Raw genomic sequence first — 18177 nt, 5'->3', positions numbered from 1 at the left:
TCTTATTTATAATCACTTTAAATGACAATGAACTATATTGGCCAATCAACAGACATAGAGTGACCAAAAAGTGGCTATCTACAAAAGACTCAGAAGTAAGAACATACACAGAATGAATGTGAAGATATGGAAGAAGATATTCCATGCAAATTGAAATAAAAATAAAACTGGACTAGCCATACTCTGTCAGACAAAACAGATATTAAAGCATTAAAGGGTTCAATCCAGAAAGATGATATAATGTTTATATATGTATATGCACCCACCATAGGAACCAACATATATAAAGCAAACATCAATGGACTTAAAGGGAGAAAGTGACAGCAGTACATTAATAATGGAGAACTTTAGCTCCTCACTTACTTCAAATGATGGATCAGTCATATTAATGTAAATCAATAGACAAAGCTAAGTCAATAAAATTTATTGGGCTTAAACTACACATTAAAATACATTGACTTAATAGATGAATTCAGAGAATTCCACCTCAAACCAGCAGAATACTCATTCTTTTCAAGTGCACATGGAATATTATCCAGGGTAAATCACTTCATGGGAAATATATGCAAAAACAGTGGAAAAAGTGTCAGACTTTATTTTTTTGGGCTCCAAAATCACTGCAGATACTGATTGCAGCCATGAAATTAAAAGACGCTTACTCCTTGGAAGGAAAGTTATGACCAACCTTGGTAGTATATTAAAAAGCAGAGACGTTACTTTGCCAAAGAAGGTCCGTCTAGTCAAGGCAATGGTTTTTCCCGTGGTCATGTATGGATGTGAGAGTTGGACTGTGAAGAAAGCTGATCGCCGTAGAATTGATGCTTTTGAACTGTGGTATTGGAGAAGACTCTTGAGAGTCCCTTATACTGCAAGGAGATCCAACCAGTACATTCTAAAGGAGATCAATCCTGGGTGTTCATTGGAGGGACTGATGCTAAAGCTGAAACTGCAATACTTTGGCCACCTCATGTGATGAGTTGACTTACTGGAAAAGACTCTGATGCTGGGAAAGGTTGGGGGCGGGAAGAGAAGGGGACGACAGAGAATGAGATGGCTGGATGGCATCACCGACTCTGTGGATATGAGTTTGAGTGAACTCCGGGAGATGGTGACGGACAGGGAGGCCTGGCCTGCTGTGATTCATGGGGTGGTGCAGAGTCGGACACGACTGAGCGACTGAACTGAACTGAAATTGCAAGTTAGGTCACAAAGCAAGTGTTAATAATTTCAATAAAAATGAAACAATATCAACCTTCTTCTGTGATAACAATGATTTGAAACTAGAAATCAGTCACGGGGAGCACGGGAAGATGGCAGAGGAATAGGAAAGGGCAACCATTTTCTCCCTCACAAAATCAACAAAAGAACATTTGAACGCTGAGTAAATCACACAAAACAACTTCTGAATACCGGCAGAGGACATCAGGCACTCAGAAAAGCAGCCCATAGTCGTCGAAATGTGAATGTGAAGTCAAGTGGGCCTTAGAAAGCATCACTATGAACAAAGTTAGTGGTGGTGATGGAATTCCAGTTGAGCTATTTCAAATCCTGAAAGATGATGATGTGAAAGTGCTGGACTCAATATGCCAGCAAATTTGGAAAACTCAGCAGTGGCTACAGGATGGGAAAAGGTCAGCCTTCATTCCAATCCCAAAGAAAGGCAATGCCAAGGAATGCTCAAACTACCACACAATTGCACTCATCTCACACGCTAGTAAAGTCATGCACAAAATTCTCCAAGGCAGGCTTCAGCAATATGTGAACCGTGAACTCCCAGATGTTCAAGCAGGTTTCAGTAAAGGCAGAGTCACAAGAGAACAAATTGCCAACATCAGCTGGATCATGGAGAAAGCAAGAGAGTTCCAGAAAAACATCTGTTTCTGCTTCTTTGGCGATGCCAAAGCCTTTGACTGTGTGGATCACAATAAACTGTGGAAAATTCAGAAAGAGAAGGGAATCCCAGACCACCTGACCTGCCTCTTGAGAAACCTGTATGCAGGTCAGGAAGCAACGGTCAGAACTGTACATGGAACAACCGACTGGTTCCAAATAGGAAAAGGAGTGCTTCAAGGCTGTATATTGTCACCTTGCTTATTTAACTTATATGCAGAGTACATCATGAGGAACGCTGGGCTGGAAGAAGCACAAGCTGGAATCAAGATTGCTGGGAGAAATATCAATAATCTCAGATATGCAGATGACACTACCCTTATGGCAGAAAGTGAAAAGGAACTCAAAAGTCTCATGATGAAAGTGACAGAGGAGAGTGAAAATGTTGGCTTGAAGCTCAACATTCAGAAAACAAAGATCATGGCATCTGGTCCCATCACTTCATGGGAAATAGATGGAAAAACAGTGGAAACAGTGTCAGACTTTATTTTTGGGGGCTCCAAAATCACTGTAGATGCTGATTGCAGCCATGAAATTAAAAGACGTTTACTCCTTGGAAGGAAAGTTATGACCAACCTTGATAATATATTAAAAAACAGAGACTTTACTTTGCCTACAAATGTCCGTCTAGTCAAGGCTTATGGTTTTTCCCGTGGTCATGTATGGTTGTGAGAGTTGGACTGTGAAGAAAGCTGATCCCCAAAGAATCGATGTTTTTGAACTGTGGTGTTGGAGAAGACTCTTGAGAGTCCCTTGTACCACAAGGAGATCCAACCAGTACATTCTAAGGGAGATCGATCCTGAGTGTTCTTTGGAAGTACTGATGCTAAAGGTGAAACTGCAATACTTTGGCCACCTCATGCGACGAGTTGACTCACTGGAAAAGACTCTGATGTTGGGAAAGGTTGGGGGCGGAAAGAGAAGGGGACGTCCGAGAATGAGATGCCTGGATGGCATCACCAACTCTGTGGACATGAGTTTGAGTGAACTCCGGGAGTTAAGAATGGACAGGGAGGCCTGGCTTGCTGTGGTTCATGGGGTCGCTAAGAGTCGGACACCACTGTTTGACTGAACTGAACTGAACTGAGTCGTCGAAAGGAGGTAGGAAATACATAAAAAGATAAAAAGAAAGACAAAAGAGGGAGGGACAGAGCTCCGTCCCAGGAAGGGAGGCTTAAAAATAAAAAAAGAGAATTTTCCAAACACCTGGAAACACTGGCGAGTGAAATCTCAGAGGGCCGCATAACTGGGAGACAAAAGACATAAATAATTAAAACTCACAGACTAAGTGCCCAGAGAAAACTCTCAGCGGAGAAGCGGCGCAGACGCCGGCGCCCCTCACTAGCAGACGGGGCTGGGCAGGGAGGCGCCGGCAGCGGAGGTTAGAGGGAGAACTGGTGGCGGTGCTTAGAGGGAGAACTGGGCTTGAATGCCCCAGGGCAAACTGAGGGCTTGAATTTAAGATACCAAAGCAGAAGTTACAGCTAAAAGGCGAAAAGCCTAGGAAAAGCCTGCGAAAAGCCCCAAGCCAGGACTCTGCCAGCCCCGCCCACAGAACAGGGCGCTGAGCGGAGCGAGCAGGCAGCGGGCGGCCCAGCCCCCAGCCCCCGCCAACGCAGGCAGGGAGGGCAGCCAGCGCCGGGGCGGGGGCAGCCGCGGCCCCAGAGGGGCTTCCCGTGCCACGCTGCAGGCAGGCTTCCTTGCTGGCCAGGACTTCTTAGGTTCGGTACGGTCGATATCCACCTGAGAAAGTGTTCTGGTTGTGCTCCCAGAAAACCAAGCGGCAGGGACTGGGAAGGCGATAAGTCGCAGAGACCGCACTCGCCAAATGCCTGGTCACCTGAGCTGCTAGGATCGGGGAAGGCACAAAACGCAGACCCAGCCAAGTCTGTGCCTTTGTCCAGTACCCGAGAACCTGAACCTGAGCCGCTCAGACCTGGGAAGTGCATGCAACCCAGCGCCAGCTGCAGACAACACCCAGCAGAGCAACCTAAAGCCTAAGCAGCATAAACAGGGAAAGCACACATGGCTCGAGCAGAAGCATTCCAAGTATAGCCGAGACACTGCGAGCACTCCCCACAGATGCCAGGGATATTTGTTAGCTGTTCCTCCTTCCCCATAGCAGGACTGAATAGGTGAGTCGGGGGAAAAAAAAAAAAAGTGTCCACCACCGCATCCTGGTGTCAGGACGGGAATTAGACAGTGAGGAGACCAGAAAACAGAAGAGCTTTTTCAACAGAAGGAACTGCCTTGGAAGTAACAGAGGGAGAAGCCTTGAGTCTCCTGCAAGAATAAGACTGAAAAACAGAGGCAGAGTCTTAAGGCCAAATCCTGAGAACATCAGAAATCTCCTGTTCCAGAGAACATTAACTGGTAGGTACTCATCAAATGCCTCCATACATACACTGAAACCAGGCACCACCCAAGGGTCAACAAGTTTCAGTGAAAGACATACTACCCAAAGTATCCAGCAACACAGGAGACTAGCACTGAGCTTCAATATACAGGCTGCCCAAAGCCACTCCAAACGCATTGACATCTCAAACTCATTACTGGACACTTCATTGCACTCCAGAGAGAAGAAAGCCAGCTCCACCCACCAGAACATTGACACAAGCTTCCCTAACCAGGGAACCTTGACAAGTCACCCATCCAAACCCACACACAACAAGGTAACTACATAATAAAGAGAACTCCACAAACTGCCAGAAGACAGAAAGGTCACCCCGAACACAGCAATATAAGCAAGATGAAGAGGCAGAGAAATACCCAACAAGTAAGAGGAAGATATAGGGAACCTACCCGATAAAGAATTTCAAATTTTAATTGTGAAAATGATTCAAAATCTGGAAAGCAAAATGGAGTTACAGACAAATAACCTGGAGAAAAGGATTGAGAAGATGCAAGAAATGTTCAATAAGGAATTAGAGGAAATAAAAAAGAATCAATATACAATGAATAATGCAATAGATGAGATCAGAAACACTCTGGAGGGAATAAAGAGTAGAATAACGGAGGCAGAAGACAGGATAAGCTAGCTACAAGATAGAATTGTAGAAATAAATGAAACAGAGATGGAAAAAGAAAAAAAAGAATTAAAAGAAATGAGGACAATATTAGAGACATATGGGACAATATTAAACACCCCAACATTCGAATCATAGGAGTCCCAGAAGACGAAGACAAAAAGAAAGACCATGAGAGAATGCTTGAGGAGATAATAGTTGAAAATTTCCCTAAAATGGAGAAGGAAATAATCACCCAAGTCCAAGAAACCCAGAGAGTCCCCAACAGGATAAACCCAAGGCGAAATACTCCAAGACACATATTAATCAAATTAACAGAGATCAAACACAAAGAACAAATATTAAAAGCAGCAAGGGAAAAACAACAAATAACACACAAGGGGATCCCCATAAAGATAACAGCTGATCTTTCAGCAGAAACTCTTCAGGCCAGGAGGGAATGGCAAGACATACTTAAAGTGATGAAAGAAAATAACCTACAACCCAGATTACTGTACCCAGCAAGGACCTCATTCAAATATGAAGGAGAAATAAAAAGCTTTACAGACAAGCAAAAGCTGAGAGAATTCAGCATCACCAAACCAGCTCTCCAAGAAATACTAAATGATCTTCTCTAGACTGGAAACACAGAAAGGGTATAGAAACTCCAACCCAAAACAATAAAGAAAATGGCAACGGGATCATACTTATTAGTAATCACCTAAAACATAAATGGGTTGAGTGCCCCAACCAAAAGAGAAAGACTGGCTGAATGGATACAAAAACAAGGCCCCCATATATGTTGTCTAAAAGAAATCCACCTCAAATCGAGGGACACATACAGACTGAAAGTGCAGGGCTGGAAAAAGATATTCCACCCAGAGAGAGACCAAAAGAAAGCAGGAGTAGCAATACTCATACCAGATAAAATAGATTTTAAAACAAAGGCTGTGAAAAGAGACAAAGAAGGAAACTACATAATGATCAAAGGATCAATCCAAGAAGAAGATATAACAATTATAAATATTTATGCACCCAACATAGGAGCACCGCAATATGTAAGACAATTACTAACAAGTAGGTATTTAACTTATATGCAGAGTACATCATGAGGAACGCTGGGCTGGAAGAAGCACAAGCTGGAATCAAGATTGCTGGGAGAAATATCAATAACCTCAGATATGCAGATGATACTACCCTTATGGCAGAAAGTGAAGAGGAACTCAAAAGCCTCTTGAGGAAAGTGAAAGAGGAGAGTGAAAAGGTTGGCTTGAAGCTCAACATTCAGAAAACAAAGATCATGGCATCTGGTCCCATCACTTCATGGGAAATAGATGGAAAAACAGTGGAAACAGTGTCAGACTTTGTTTTTTTGGGCTCCAAAATCACTGCAGATGCTGATTGCAGCCATGAAATTAAAAGACACTTGCTCCTTGGAAGGAAAGTTATGACCAACCTTGATAGTATATTAAAAAGCAGAGACATTACTTTGCCAACCAAGGTCCGTCTAGTCAAGGCAATGGTTTTTCCCGTGGTCATGTATGGACGTGAGAGTTGGACTGTGAAGAAGGCTGATCACCGAAGAATCGATGCTTTTGAACTGTGGTGCTGGAGAAGACTCTTGAGAGTCCCTTATACTGCAAGGAGATCCAACCAGTCCATTCTAAAGGAGATCAATCCTGGATGTTCATTGGAGGGACTGATGCTAAAGCTGAAGCTGCAATACTTTGGCCACCTCATGTGACGAGTTGACTCACTGGAAAAGACTCTGATGCTGGGAAAGGTTGGGGGCGGGAGGAGAAGGGGACGACGGAGAATGAGATGGCTGGATGGCATCACCGACTCTGTGGACATGAATATGAGTGTACTCCGGGAGTTGGTGATGGACAGGGAGGCCTGGCGTGCTGTGATTCATGGGGTCGCGGAGAGTCGGACACGACTGAGCGACCGAACTGAACTGAACTGAACTGATGAAAGGGGAAATTAACAATAACTCAATAATAGTGGGAGACTTTAATACCCCACTTACATCTATGGATAAATCAACTAAACAGAAAATTAACAAGGAAACACAAACTTTAAATGATACAATAGACCAGTTAGACCTAATAGATATCTATAGGACATTTCACCCCAAAACAATGAATTTCACCTTTTTCTCAAGCGCACAGGGAACCTTTTCCCGGAAAGATCACATCCTGGGCCATAAATCTAGCCTTGGTAAATTCAAAAAAATTGAAATCATTCCAAGCATCTTTTCTGACCACAATGCAGTAAGATTAGATCTCAACTACAGGAGAAAAACTATTAAAAATGCCAACATATGGAGGGTGAACAACACGCTGCTGAATAATGAACAAATCATAGAAAAAAATCAAAAGAGAAATAAAAATATGCATAGAAGTGAATGAAAATGAAAACCCAACAACCCAAAACATCTGGGACACTGTAAAGCAGTGTTAAGGGGGAAGTTCATAGCAATACAGGCACACCTCAAGAAACAAGAAAAAAGTCAACTAAATAACTTAACTCTACATCTAAAGAAACTAGAAAAGGAAGAAATGAAGAACCCCAGGGTTAGTAGAAGGAAAGAAATGGTAAAAATTAGGGCAGAGACAAATGCAAAAGAAAAAAAAGAGACCATAGCAAAACTCAACAAAGCCAAAAGCTGGTTCTTTGAGAAGGTAAATAAAATTGACAAACCACTAGCCAGACTCATCAAGAAACAAAGGGAGAAGAACCAAATCAATAAAATTAGAAATGAAAATGGAGAGATCACAACTGATAACACAGAGATACAAAGGATTATTAGAGAATACTATCAGCAATTATATGGCAATAAAATGAATAACTTGGAAGAAATGGACAAATTCCTAGAAAAGTACACCTTGCCAATACTGAATCAGAAAGAAATAGAAAATCTGAACAGACCCATCACAGGCACAGAACTAGAGGAAGTAATCAGAAATCTTCCAGCAAACAAAAACCCAGGTCCAGACGGCTTCACAGCTGAATTCTACCAAAAATTTAGAGAAGAGCTAACACCTATTCTACTCAAACTCTTCCAGAAAATTGCTGAGGAAGGGAAACTTCCAAACTCATTCTATGAGGCCACCATCAACCTAATCCCAAGACCTGGTAAAGATCCCACAAAAAAAGAAAACTATAGGCCAATATCACTGATGAACATATATGCTAAAATCCTTAACAAAATTCTAGTAATCAGAACCCAACAACACATTAAGAAGATCATACATCATGACCAAGTGGGCTTTATCCCAGGAATGCAAGGATTCTTCAATATCCACAAATCAATCAATGTAATACACCACATTAACAAACTGAAAAATAAAAATCATATGATTATCTCAATAGATGCAGAGAAAGCCTTTGACAAAATACAACATCCATTTATGATAAAAACTCTCCAGAAAGTGGGAATAGAAGGGACATATCTCAACATAATAAAAGCTATATATGACAAACCCACAGCAAACATTATCCTCCATGGTGAAAAACGGAAAGCATTTCCCCTAAAGTCAGGAAAAAGACAAGGGTACCCACTCTCACCACTACTATTCAACATAGTTCTGGATGTTTTGGCTACAGCAATTAGAGCAGAAAAAGACATAAAAAGACTACAAATTGGAAAAGAAGAAGCAAACTTTCACTGTTCGCTGATGACATGATCCTCTACACAGAAAACCCTAAAGACTACCAGAAAACTACTAGAGCTAATCAATGAATACAGTAAAGTTGCAGGATATAAAATCAAGACACAGAAATCCCTTGCATTCCTATACACTAATAATGAGAAAATAGAAAGAGAAATCAAGGAAACTATTCCATTCACTGATGCAACGAAAAGAATTAAATACTTATGAATATATCTACCTAAGGAAACAAAAGACTTGTACATAGAAAACTATAAAACACTAGTGAAAATAATCAATGCTAAGTCACTTCAGTCGTGTCCGACTCTGTGTGACCCCATAGATGGAAGCCCACCAGGCTCCCCCGTCCCTGGGATTCTCCAAGCAAGAACACTGGAGTGGGTTGCCATTTGAGAACACTAATAGATGGAGAAATATACCGTGTTCGTGGATTGAAAGAATAAATATTGTGAAAATGAGTAAACTACCCAAAGTAATTTATACATTCAATGCAATCCCTATCAAGCTCCCAACGATATTTTTCACAGAACTAGAACAAATAATCTCACAATTTGTATGGAAATACAAAAAACCTCGAATAGCCAAAGCAATCTTGAGGAAGAATGGAACTGGGGGAATCAACCTGCCGGACTTCAGGCTCTACTACAAAGCCACAGTCATCAAGACAGTATGGTACAGGCATAAAGACAGAAATATAGATCAATGGAACAAAATAGAAATCCCAGAGATAAATCCATGCACCTATGGACACCTTAGCTTCGACAAAGAAGGCAAGAATATAAAATGGACAAAAAGTCTCTTTAACAAGTGTTGCTGGGAAAACTGGTCAGCCACTTGTAAAAGAATGAAACTAGAATACTCCCTAACACCATACACAAAAATAAACTCAAAATGGATTAGATAGCTAAATGTAAGACAAGATTCTATAAAACTCCTAGAGGAGAACCTAGGCAAAACACTCTCCTACATAAGTCACAGCAGGATCCTCCAAGACCCACCTCCCTGAATATTGGAAATAGAAGCAAAAATAAACAAATGGGACCTAATTAAAATCAAAAGCTTCTGCACAGCAAAGGAAACTATAAGCAAGGTGAAAAGACAGCCTTCAGAATGGGAGAAAATAATAGCAAATGAAGCAACTGATAAGGGATTAATCTCCAAAATGTACAAGCAGCTCCTGCAGCTCAATTCCAGAAAAATAAGTGACCCAATCAAAAAATGGGCCAAAGAACTAAACAGACATTTCTCCAAAGAAGACATAAAGATGGCTAATAAACACATGAAAAAATGCTCAAAATCCCTCATAATCAGAGAAATGCAAATCAAAACCACAGTGAGATACCATTTCACACCAGTCAGAATGGCTGTAATCCAAAAGTCTACATTGACTAAATGCTGGAGAGGTTGTGAAGAGAAAGGAACCCTATTACATTGTTGGTGGGAATGCAAACTAGTACAGCCACTATGGAGAAGAGTGTGGAGATTTCTCAAAAACCTGGAAATAGAACTACCATATGATCCAGCAATCGCACTTCTGGGTGTACACACCAAAGAAACCAGAATTGAAAGAGACACATGTACTCCAATGTTCATTGCAGCACTGTTTATAATAGCCAGTACATGGAAGCAACCTAGATGTCCATCTGCAGATGAATGGGTAAGAAAGCTTTGGTACACATACACAGTGGAGTATTTTTCAGCCATCAAAAAGAATGCATTTGAATCAGTTTTAATGAGGTGGATGGAATTGGAGCCTATTATCCAGAGTGAATTAAGCCAGAAAGAAAAACATCAATACAGTATACTAACACATATATATGGAATTTAGAAAGATGATAACCTTAACCCTGTATACGAGACTGCAAAAAGAAGCATAGGTATATAGAACAGTCTTTGGGACTCTGTGGGAGAAGATGAAGGTGGGATGATTGGGGAGTACGGCATTGTATCATGTATATTATCATATGTGACCAGTCCAGGTTCAACGCATGATACAGGATGCTTGGGATGGTGCACGGGGATGACCTGGAGGGAGGATATGGGGAAGAGGGAGGTGGGAGGGGGGTTGAAGAAAGGGAACACATGTACACCCGGGGCGGATTCATGTCAATGTATGGCAAAACCAACCAATATATTAATGTAAGGTAATTTGCCTCCAATAAAATAAATTAAAAAAAAATAGAAATCAGTCACAAGAAAAATAAAACTGATAAGAAACATGAAAATATGGATATCAAACAACATCTACTGAATAAATGATGAGTCATTGAGTAAATCAAAGAAAAAGTAAAAAATACTCAGAAGGAAATGAGAAAAGAAATATAATGTACCAAAATCTGTGAACTGATGCAAAAGTGACTCTGAGATGGCATGTCGTAGCAGCACAGTCCTACCACAAGACATGATAAAAATCCCCAATAAACAATCTAACATTTCATCTGAAGGAACCAGATAAATAAAAATACATGAAGTCCAATATTTGTAGAAGAAATGGAATAATAATTTAAAAATATAGCCAGTTTTAGCATAAATAAGTGAGAAATAACAACAAGAACAAAAATGGAAAATAAGATTTTTTTTAAAGATAGATAAAACTGACAAGCAAGACTAATGAGAAAAAAGGAGAAGCTTCAAAAGAATAAAATTAGTAGTGAAAGACATTACATCCAATACCATAGAAATTCAAAGAATTATTGAAGACTACTATGAACAGCTTTAATCTGAAAATTGAACAACCTAGAAGAAATGAATACATTTCTAGAAACATACAGTTTTTCAAGACTGAAGTAAAAGTAAAAAGTAATACAAAATTTGTTTTGTCCAATTACTAATAAACAGATTGAAACGCTAATCAAAAATCTCTAAAAAAAAGAAAGAAAACACAACATCAGAGAGCTACTCTGATGAATTCTACACTTTCAAGGAAGACTTACTATTTACCTTTCTCATACTCTTCCAAAGAAATTAAATAGAGAAAAATCTTCCCAAAACATTTTATAAAGCCAGTATTGCCAAATATCAAAACCAGAAAATACATACAGACACAAAAGAAACAAAGGCCACTATTTTTGATGTACATAGATGCAAAAATCCTCAACAAAATATAAGCAAACCAAATCTAACAAAAATATTCATACACCACAATCAAGTGGGGTTTATATAGGGTACATTAATCAATATCAGCAAATCAATCAATATGACAAATCACATAAAATAAAGAATAATAATTATTTAATCATTCCAATAGATGCAGAAAAACTATTTGATAAACACCCAATTATGAAAATATTTCCAAACAAAGTGGTATGGAAGGAACATATATCAACATACTAAAGGCCTTATAAGACAAACCAACAGGTACATCATATTTAATGCTGAAAAGCTAAAAGCTTTTTCTATAAGACTAGGAAAAATACAAGAGTTCCCACTGAAACAACTTTTATTTAGCAGAGTACTTAAAGTCCTGTATGGATTCACAGGTGGTGGCATAGAAGGATGCATGCTATTCTTCTGTGAGAACTCCAAAATTGCAACACACTGCTAAAAAATCATTTACAGGAGGATATTCCATCCCACCAAAAAAAAAAAAAAAGATTTCCCATGTCCATTGACAAAGGAGAAGACCCAGCAAGACAGTAAAAGGGGCAAAAATGCATTTAAATCAAACCCCATACCTGCCAGAGATGCTCGGGAGGCTGAAACAAAAAATTGTGCACACCAGGACTCACGATACCCCACAAGAGACTGAGCCAGATCAGCCTTTGTGTGTTTGAGTGTCTCTTGCAGAGACACAGGTCAGCAGTGGCCTGCAGTGGGGACAGGAGCTCTGGATGCAGCAGACCTGGAAACATGGTGTATGGCATAAGTCCTCTTGGAGGAGGTCACCATTAGTCTCACCATAGAGCCACTGAGCAGACAACCCACAAACTGGATAACAGCTATATCAAGGAAGTTCTCACACTGTTGTGAAAGTTCTAGGGCCCACAACAGATTCCCCAATCTGGGGATCCTGCAAAGGGACTGAGAAGCCCCAGGGAATTTGATTTTGAAGGCCAGAGGGCATTTGATTACAGAACTTCCACAAGACTGGGAAAACAGACTCTTGGAGGGCACAAACCAAACCTTTTGCACACCAGGACCCAGGAGAAAGGAGCAGTGACCCTACAAGAGACTGAGGCAGACTTTCCTATCAGTGTCCAGGAGTCTCCAGAGGAGGCGTGGATTTACAGGGGCACTGACAGGGTCAGGGGAACTAAATATAACAATCCTGGGAGCCACAGTGTGTGCTGGCATAAACCCTTTTGAAGGAGGTTGCCCCTATCATAGTTAACCTGAGGCCAAACTACAAGGAAGGAACGCAGTCCTGCCCATCAACAGAACTGGAATAAAGATTTAATGAGCAAGGCACTACCAATCAGAGCAAGACCCCAATCACTCCAATCAGGAAGCATTCACAAGTCTCTTATCTTATCCATCAGGTGACAGAGAGAATGAAAATCAAATCACAAAATACAAACCAAATTGATCACATGGACCACAGCCTTCTCTAGCTCAACGAAAATATGTGCCATGCTGAGTGTGGCCACCCAAGACAAAGGGGTCACGGTGAACAGTTCTGACAAAATATGGCCCACTGGAAAAGAAAACGGCAAAATATTTCAGTATTCTTGCCTTGAGAACCCCATGGTCAGTATGAAAAGGCAAAAATATATGACACTGAAAGATGAACTCCACAGGTAAGTAGGTGTCCAGTATGCTGCTGGAGAAGAGTGGAGAAAAAGCTCAGAGAGAATGAAGAGGCTGAATCAAAATGAAAACAATGCCCAGTTGTTCATGTTACTGGTGATGGAAGAAAGTCCAATGCTGTAAAGAACAATATTGCATAGGAACTAAGAGTGTTAGGTCCTTGAATCAAGGTAAATTGGAAGTGGTCAGGCAGGAGATAGCAAGAGTGAACGTGGACATTTTAGGAACCAGTGAACTAAAGTGGACGAGAACCGGTGAATTTAATTCAGATGATCATTACATCTACTACTGTGGACAAGATTCCCTTAGAAGAAATAAGTACCCCTCGTAGTCAACAAAAGGGTCTGAAATGCAATTCAGTTCAGTCGCTCAGTCATGTCAGACTCTTTGCGACCCCATGGACTGCAGCACGCCAGGCTTCCCTGTCCATCATCAATGCCCGGGTTTACTCAAACTCATGCCTATTGAGTCGGTGATGCCATCCAACCATCTCATTCTCTGTCGTTCCCTTCTCCTCCTGTCTTCAATCTTTCCCAGCAACAGGGCCTTTTCAAATGGGTCAGCTCTTCGCATCAGGTGGCCAAAGTATTGGAGTTTCAGCTTCAACATCAACCCTTCCAATGAATATTCAGGACTGATTTCCTTTAGGATGGACTGGTTGCATCTCCTTGCAATCCAAGGAACTCTCAAGAGTCTTCTCCAACACCACAGTTCAAAAGCATCAATTCTTTGACGCTCATCTTTCTTTATAGTCCAACGCTCACATCCATACATGACTACTAGAAAAACCATAGCCTTGACTAGACGGACCTCTGTTGGCAAAGTAATGTCTCTGCTTTTTAATATGCTGTCTAGATTGGTCATAACTTTTCTTCCAAGGAGCAAGCATCATTTAATTTCATGGCTACAGTCACCATCTGCAGTGACTCAGTACTTGGGTGCAATCTCAAAAATGACAGATTGATCTCTCTTTGTTTGCAAAGCAAACAATTCAAAATCACAGTAATACAAGTCCATGCCTCAACCACTAATGGTGAAGAAGCTGAAATTGAACAGTTCAGTGAAGACCTACAAAAACTTCCAGAATGAACACCAAAATAGATGTTCCTTTGATCATATTTGACTGTAATGCAAAAAGTAGGATGTCAAGGAAAACCTGAAGTAACAGGCCAATGTGACCTTGGAATATAAAATGAGGCAGGACAGAGTTTACCAAGTATACTTCGCAGCCAAGAAGCTCTATACAGTCAGCAAAACAAGACCAGAAGCTCTCTGTGGCTCAGGTCATAAACTCCTTATTGCAAAGTTCAGTTTAAATAGAAAAAGTAGGGAAAGTCATTAGCCCATTTGGGTGTGAACTAAATCAAATTCCTTATGATTATACAGGGGAAGTGACAAATAGATTCAAGGAGTCAGATCTGATGGAGTGCTGGAAGAATTATGGACAGATATTTGTAACATTGTATAGTAGGCTTGATCAAAGAACAGCGAGGAGAGATAAGAAAGCCTTCCTAAATGAACAATGCAACGAAACAGAGGAAAGCAATAGAATGGGAAATATGAGAGATCTCCCCAAGAAAATTAGATACCAAGGGAACATTTCATGAAAAGATGGGCTCAATAAAGAACAGAAATGTTATGGATCTAACAGAAGCAGAAGATATTAATAAGAGGTGGCAAGAATACACAAGACTATACAAAAAATATGTTAAAGACCCAGATAACCACTGTGGTGTAATCACTTGCCTAGAGCCAGGCATCCTGGAATGCGAAGTCAAGTTGGCCTTAGGAAGCAACAGTTATGAACAAAGCTAGAGGAAGTGATGGGTATCCAGTTGAGCTATTTCAAATCCTGAAAGATGATGGTGTTAATGTGCTTCACTCAAATGCCAGCAAGAATGTTCAAGCTACCACAAAACTGCACTCATCTCACATGCTGCCAAAGTAATGTCCAAAATTCGATAAGCTAGGCTTCAACAGTACATGAACCAAGAATTCCAGATGTTCAAGTTGGATTTAGGAAAGGCAGAGGAAATAGATAAAAAGTTGCCAACATCCATTGGATCATAGAAAAAACAAAGAATTTCAGGGGAAAAAAAAAAAAAAAAGCTACTTTCCCATCACTGAAACAAATAAAGGGAAAGTGGAAGTCGCTTAGTTGTGTCCAACTTTTTGCGAAATCTATGGACTATACAATCCATGGAATTCTCCATGCCAGAATACTGGAGTTCGCAGGCTACCCCTTCTCCAGCGGATCTTCCCAATGAGCAATTAATCCAGGGTCTCCTGTGTTTCAGGAAGATTCTTTACCAACTGAGCTATTAAAGAAGCCCTTTCCCTTCATTGGCTATGCTAAATTCTTTGACTGTGTCGATCACAACAAACTCTGGAAAATTCTTAAAGAGTTGGGAATACCAAACCACCTTACCTGCTACCTGAGAAACCTATATGCAGGTCAGGAAGTAACATAATTGGATATAGAAAAATGGACTGGTTCCAAATTGGAAAAGGAGTATATTAAGGTTGTATCATGTCACCCTCCTAATTAAACTTATATGAAGATTTCAGTTCAGTTCAGTTCAGTCGCTCAGTCGTGTCCGACTCTCCGAGACCCCATGAATCACAGCACGCCAGGCCTCCCTGTCCATCACCAACTCCCGGAGTACACTCAAACTCATGTCCACAGAGTCGGTGATGCCATCCAGCCATCTCATTCTCTGTCGTCCCCTTCTCCTCCCGCCCCCAACCTTTCCCAGCATCAGAGTCTTTTCCAGTGAGTCAACTCGTCGCATGAGGTGGCCAAAGTATTGCAGCTTCAGCTTTAGCATCAGTCCCTCCAATGAACATCCAGGATTGATCTCCTCTAGAATGGACTGGTTGGATCTCAGAGTACATCATGCAAAATGCTGACTGGGTGAAGCATAGACTGGAATCAAGATTGTCGGGAGAAATATCAGTAAACTCAGTTATGCAAATGACCCCACCCTTATGGCAGAAAGCAAAGATGAACTAAAGAGCCTCTTGATGAAAGTGAAACAGGAGTGGAAAAGCTGGCTTAGAACTGAACATTCAGAAAACAAAGATCACGGCATCCAGTCCCATCACTTCATGGCAAAAAGATGGGTAAATAATGGAAACAATGACAGATTTTATTTTCTTGGGCTCCAAAATCACTGCAGATATTGACTGCAACCATGAAATTAAAAGAGCACTTGCTCCTTGGAAAAAAGCTATGACCAACCTAGACAGCATATTAAAAAGCAGAGACATTACTTTATCCACAAAGGTCCATCTAATCAAGGCTATGGTTTTTCCAGTGGTCATGTATGGATGTGAGAGTTGGACTATAAAGAAAGCTGAGTACTGAAGAATTGATGCTTTTCAACTGAGATGTTAGAGAAGACTCTTGAGAGTTCCTTGGACTGCAAGAAGATACAGCCAATCCATCCTAAAGGAAATCAGTCCTGAATATTCATTGTAAGGACTAATGCTAAAGCTGAAGTTCCAATACTTTTGCCAGCCAATGTAGAGAACTGACACATTGGAAAAGACACTGATGCTGGGAAGGATTGAAAACAAGAAGAGAAAGAGACACAAAGGATAAGATGTTTAGGTGGCATCACTGGCTTGATATATATGAGTTTCAGCAAGCTCCGGGTGTTGCTGATGGACTGGGAAGCTTGGTGTTCTGCAGCCCATTGGGTCGCAGAGAGTGAGACACACCTGAGTGAGTGAACTGAACTGAGTTAAAGTCCTAGGCAAGTAAAGTAAGACAAAAGTTGTTCAAATTGGAAAGAAAGAAGTAAAACAGTCACTAATTGCAAATGACATGATGGGACATAAAAAACCTTAACAAAACTACCAAAAATCTGTTAGAACTAATTCTTGAATTCAGTATCATATAATATAAAATCAACACAAACAAATCTGCAATAGATTTATACACTAATAGCAAGCCATCAGACAGAGAAATTAAGAAAACAGTTCCATATATAATTGATCAAAAAGAATAAAATATCTATGAATTAATTTAACCAAGGAGGTGAAAGACATATACATAGTATATTATAAAACAATGATAAAAGACATTGAAGAATATGTCAAAAAAGGAATGACATTTCATGCCCATGGATTGGAAGAATTTATATTATTAAAATGTCCATACCACTGAAAGAAGTCTATGGATAGAGTAAATTCTCTAACAAAATGTCAATGGCATATCCCGCAGAACCAGAATTTAAAATTTGTATGAAAATAAGAAAGATCCTAAAAATTCAAAGTAGAATTTAAAAAGAGTGAAGCTGGAAGTTATCAAGCTCCCTGATTTCAAACTGTACTACAAAGTTATAGAAATTAAAACAGTGTTCAGTTCAATCACTCAGTCATGTCTGACTCTTTGCGACCCCATGGACTGCAGCATGCCAGGCCTCCCTGTTCATCACCACTCCCAGAGTTTATTCAAACTCATGTCCATTGAGTCAGTGATGCCATCCAACCGTCGCATCTGCTGTCATCCCCTTCTCCTCCCACATTCAATCTTTCCCAGAATCAGGGTCTTTTCCAATGAGTCAGTTCTTTGCATCAGGTGGCCAAAGTATTGGCGTTTCAGCTTCAGCATCAGTCTTTCCAATGAATATTCAGGACTGATTTTCTTTAAGACTGGTTTCCCTCCTTCCAGTCCAAGGGACTCTCAAGAGTCTTCTCCAGCACCACAGTTCAAAAGCATTAATTCTTCAGCACTCAGTTTTCTTTATAGTCAAACTCTCACATCCATACATACTGGAAAATCCATAACTTTAACTAGATGGACGTTTGCTGGCTAAGTAATGTCTCTGCTTTTTAATATGCTGTCTGGGTTGGTC

Source organism: Moschus berezovskii, chromosome 10, assembly GCF_049115385.1.
Source record: "Moschus berezovskii isolate FMDL1 chromosome 10, NW_MosBer_1.0, whole genome shotgun sequence".
NCBI classification, from domain to species: domain Eukaryota; kingdom Metazoa; phylum Chordata; class Mammalia; order Artiodactyla; family Moschidae; genus Moschus; species Moschus berezovskii.
Note: the sequence above shows the minus strand (reverse complement) of the source record.